The following is a 5446-nucleotide window of genomic DNA, read 5'->3' on the forward strand; positions in this document are numbered from 1 at the left end:
GTATTAAATTCTGAAATGTTACATCCCTAGCCGTGATTCATAATAACAAAATAATCTGAGTTTATAGGTAAGTTATTACCGGCTCCTATCGCCATAAAAAAGTTTGACCACAAAATTACTTAACAAAAACAAAGTCGGGTTTGATTTTTTTTTCACAAAAAAATGTCTTGACGTATTAATGATTATAATTATAATTTAAAATAAATAATACTGAAAAATAAATTGTTATAAATAATGTAAAAAATGATTGATATAAGAATGAAGTAGGTTATATAATTTAAAACTTAATTATATATATTTTGTTTAAGGATACGATGGCCAATATTTGTTGAAACAAAAACATTATAAATTATTTATTTTCCCAATTTCAAAACCACTACTTCTATTTCAATGCGTGAATGTTGGGTATTTCATATTTTATCTTACAATAAATTGTGCTATCTTTATAAATCTTGCCAACACATTATTTTTCAATCTACCTTACCTTTTATACATTACTATAGCTTCAATCTTGTATAATAATAAAATATAAATCTGACTTTTTTCCGAAAAAAAATTAATTCAGCCGTAAAAATGTAAATATTAATTAAACATTTAATGATTTTCAAAAAAAAACTTCCCTGAAAAATGTTCAACAACTTTAACGTTAAATCATGATAAATACAACATTTAATAATTGTGCGAAAAGAGTCAACTTCTTAGAGATTACACCTGGTGATGTTCTGTTTTTGTCTAACACACGCTTGGCATAGAATTTTGACGGTTTTTTTGCAAAAATGTACCGATTGATATAGCGAAGGGATAAGGATTATGAAAACATATTCGAATCTCCCAAATTGTTTATATTATCCCGCGAATACCTAAAAACGTTTTATTAAAAAATTGTCATATTTCAAATTTTTGGAGAAGTTAAAATCAAAAATGTGAGGAAATCGTTCTCAAGTATTCTTGAAGCTGATTCAAATCTGATTTTAGAATTATTATCGATTCATTAGATCAAAGTTTGGCAAAGATCACGTCCAAAATCCTATGTCACACGTGTGTTAGACAATATTGATGTTTCCAGTTTTGTTGAGCCATAATGAGTTGAAGTCAGGGCCTGATTTAAGCATTTGTGGCCTTAGGCAAAATAAAATATGTGGCCCCTTGTCTACAGTAGCGTATATAGCCCCCCCCCCCATCCTCCACAAATGAGTTGTACATCACAAAATAATAATTTATTACAATTTAGTATTTACTTATACATTTTCATAAACATAATTATTTATATTAACTGAAAAAAACAACACATTTTTAAACTCAAGATAGAAATAAATAATAAATAATGCTATTTTATAATATTACTTTTCTTGCTTTTTTTAAAGCAAATTCATTTGTGATGTCATCAAAGTTTAAAGAAGATGTAAAATCGCTCTCTATTGATAGTAAACTTAAGTTATCAAGTCTTTGTTGAAAAAAAAATGAAAAAAATATAATAAGTTCATAAAAATCCGAGGCCCTCTAATAATGGAAGTCATAGGCAGTTGCGAATCCTGCCTAATGGTAAATATGGTCCTGGTTGAAGTATCTTCAATGTACTTACCTATTTTGTGCTCTTATTTTCTCACACGCAACACTGATATAACGAATTCACTCAACATTGGATGACACCCCACCCCAACAGGACAATCACCATACCCGGACAAAAAACTAAAAGTAAAAATACTAAACAATAATATACAAATTACAAATTTAAATAAATAAAATATGTACTGTTTGAGATTTTTATTAAATAATTATTGCTAAATTAATATATAAATATAACCATGTAAAACAAAATAACATACCTATTATTATGTGTAAAAAAATATATATATATCGATTCAGGGGGGAAACCTTCAGTTCCGCTAAAATCCACGGGGGGAAACGTCCAAATATCAGGTAACATATCAAATTCTAAGTTCTAAATTATTAATTTACCTAACTCTGTTATGTTTCATTTTAGAGTGACCTATTACCAAATTTAAAAGTAAGTAATGAGCATTTTAAAATAGTAAATTTTTGTCATCGACTAGAATTAGATAATATTCACACTTCTAAATTTGGTAATAGGTTAATTCACTCTAAAATTTAAACATAAAAGAATTAGATGGATTATTCAGAACTTACAATCCACTCTGTTATTCATTTATAAAACGGAGACAAGGCATGCGTGTTATGGTGTCATCTTATGAGTGATCTGAGGGTGAAATCAACCAAAATGTATTATATATTTATATCAAGTAATTTTTCGAGCGTTTGAATATCAAATTTATGTTTACTTTATTATTTGCTTAGATCATATACAATTTGTAACATTGTGTATGATCTAAGAATATTTGACATTACGCCTTCAGCCATAAAATTTAAGTATAAATTTAATAATAACAATAAAAGTTACTATTTAAGAATTTGTTATAATTTTAGAATCAATTTTACTGCATTTAAAATTGTTGAAAATAACAATCTAAAGTTTAGATTCTAAACTGTAGTTTAAATTATTGAAAAAATAGCTCTACTTTGCAGAACTGCAAAGTATGTAGTTAATAAATTATTATAAAGAGCATTAAAAATACTATTACTTAATATAATTATGCCTATAATGGTAAAGTTTAAATTATGAGACAATGCTGTGTCTGAACATTTTAAGGTTTACATAATTATACAGTGATAAATAAATGTGTATTATTAACTGCTAGAATTTGGAAGTATTTTCACAACAACTGAATCGAATTCCACAATTCGGAATATGCGTTATTTAATAATTTATATATTAAATCTTCTTCTGTTTGAGTATGTGTTATTTATGAATTTTTTAGTACCTATGTACACTTACTTTTGGACAGTTTAAAGGGTAGATGGTCAAAAAATTGTAACCACATAATAACCCTATGTCCTAGCTAGTGCGGGCGAGTGCGTGCGTTTTATATACTGATCATGCTGTTCTGCACGCAATGCGTTGCCCGCATGCGGCGAAATACAAGCTATTTTGTTTTTCCCCGCATGCGTGCAAACCAGCTAGGACATAGCGTAAGTCTGTACTTATTTGAAACCGAGTAGAATATTATGTAGGTACTATAAAAATAAAACGACAAAATTGAACTTCGAACTTTGCAACTTGCAAATTAACGTGCATATTGTTTACGCATAATTCCATAAATAATAAAATGCTCAAATCCTAAATAGCATAACTTCTCGATAGGACTGTGGTGGTGGCACCGTGTCCACCATATTGTATACATCAATAATAGCTTATATTTGATTTCAGATACTAGTCGACAGGAGGAATAATATATTGGAATTATACAATCAGTTCGAACCAAAAAAATATAATTTCACTCACAAAGTGAGGGCAGTACTGAATGAGCTACCGTCTGAAGTGAAGCGCGTAGACTCTGAAATTGTAATTGAAATTTGCAAGAGGTTAGGACTAGTATGGAATGCCGGTAGGTAAATGGAAAGAAGAAACATTGAAAAATCATAATAAAGTAACTTTAACATTGTGTAGTATTTTTAAACTGGACAGTAAAAAAGGTAAAAACACCAAATGAAACGGTAATGTTATATGAAAATATTGGGCAGGTGTCTGTTGGTGTTGATAATTTGTCAAGTTCTAGGTTAGTGGAGACAAGTATAACAATAAATGATATGCCTGGACATGGATCTTTATTGTTGAAACCGAATCTCGAGGAGTCGATTGTTGATGAATTTATCACTCCTACAAAACAAAATGAAGCTGAATTAGCATTGTGGAATGTGTTGATGATCAACTATTAACACACAATTGCAAAAATTATTTTAAGGGGAAAATATCCCAGGTGGAAAATTTAATTACAGATGAAAATACTCCTAAGAAAAAGGTAATGTGTGGTTCCAATGCAGAACAGTTATCTGTTGTTGATGAAACTTTATACAATTTTAGGTTGATACAGAGAGATGAGGACATTATGGAAGTTGCACCTATCTATTTGTCTAGTGTAGAGAATATGTTGGACACTTTTAATGACACTGTATTGTTGGAACAAAGTCCTAAAGAGTCAAATTTTGAATTTGTGACACCTACTCAAAGAAATTTTACCACAGGAACTCCTAGAAGAAAATTATTTCATGACAATATAACAGGAAGTTCATTGTTTGAATGTAATAGTTCAATTGATTTACTCAGAAACACTGGTACAACAAGAGACGAATTTATCAGTCCGATAAAGAGTCCATTAAAACGTTTAAATGTAAAACATTTTAATAAAAGCCCTGGGGAGCTTTTACCACGAGGTTCTATATAATGAATGTAACTTCAAAGAAGGGGAGTTTATAATTCCAAAAGATGAATGGAATCATATATTTGAAGACGGAAAACTAAACACAAAAAGGTATACATTAAACATAAACTTATTTTAATTTGCTTATTATATTTATATCTATATAACTACTTACATGATATTTAATTTATTTGATTTATTTTTCTATAAATTTGTCTTAAAAATTTAATAAAAGATTTTAATCGATGATTCATTTTAAATATTAAATAATTAAAAATAATCTAAATATGATACGCTACACAATTAAATATCTGACAAAATATTATTCTTAAATACCTACTTTAAATCACCGAAACCCAATCATCCAAAACCTCTCTTCTCGAACAATCCCGGGCGACCTTGGCCGACGTTTAAAGCGTAGCTGGTGCCGTGACCTCCCTGTGTGCAAAATGATGAACATTAGTTCTCGGCGATAGTGATTTTAATTCTTAATTGTAACCTCACAATTTTACTTCTATAGTTAATTAACGATACATTTTAAAATAATTATTAATGATGTTGTATATTATAAGAGATGTAATAATTATGTTGACTATGAGAAGTCCTAAAATGTATCTCGCATAGAAGTACAAATTATATTTATTTTGAATTTAACTTCTCCTGGAAGTCAATATTGTGTGCAAAATAAAAGTTCCATATTATTTTAAATTTTAAAGTTATAGAGAGGTTTAATTATTCGAAGATCACAACATAACATCCCATTAATATCACATAAACATAATCTATAACAAGTTTCAAAATGAAACTCGCATACTAGTTAGTCGTAATAAGATTTATAATACAACATCTCCAGGCTGTCGCAAATCTTGTTATGTATGGTACTTGGGAATTTTTAAATAATAAAAATAGTAATAATATTGGGGATGCTACAATCAGTGGCGTATTTTCAAATTTTTCTGGGGGGGGGGGGGTCCTCAGTTTATACATAATTAATATAAACTATATCTTGTAATAGTTACGTCCTTATGAAGTTTTTGGAGGAAGTTGAACAAAATATGTAATAGTATAGTCTAAGTCTTATGTAATATTATAAATATATATTGTATTTAGCACTACATATAAAAAGTATTGTTATAAAAATAAATTCCAGTCGTCTAGATTTTTTTGCC

Source organism: Acyrthosiphon pisum, chromosome X (genome assembly GCF_005508785.2).
Source record: "Acyrthosiphon pisum isolate AL4f chromosome X, pea_aphid_22Mar2018_4r6ur, whole genome shotgun sequence".
NCBI lineage: Eukaryota > Metazoa > Arthropoda > Insecta > Hemiptera > Aphididae > Acyrthosiphon > Acyrthosiphon pisum.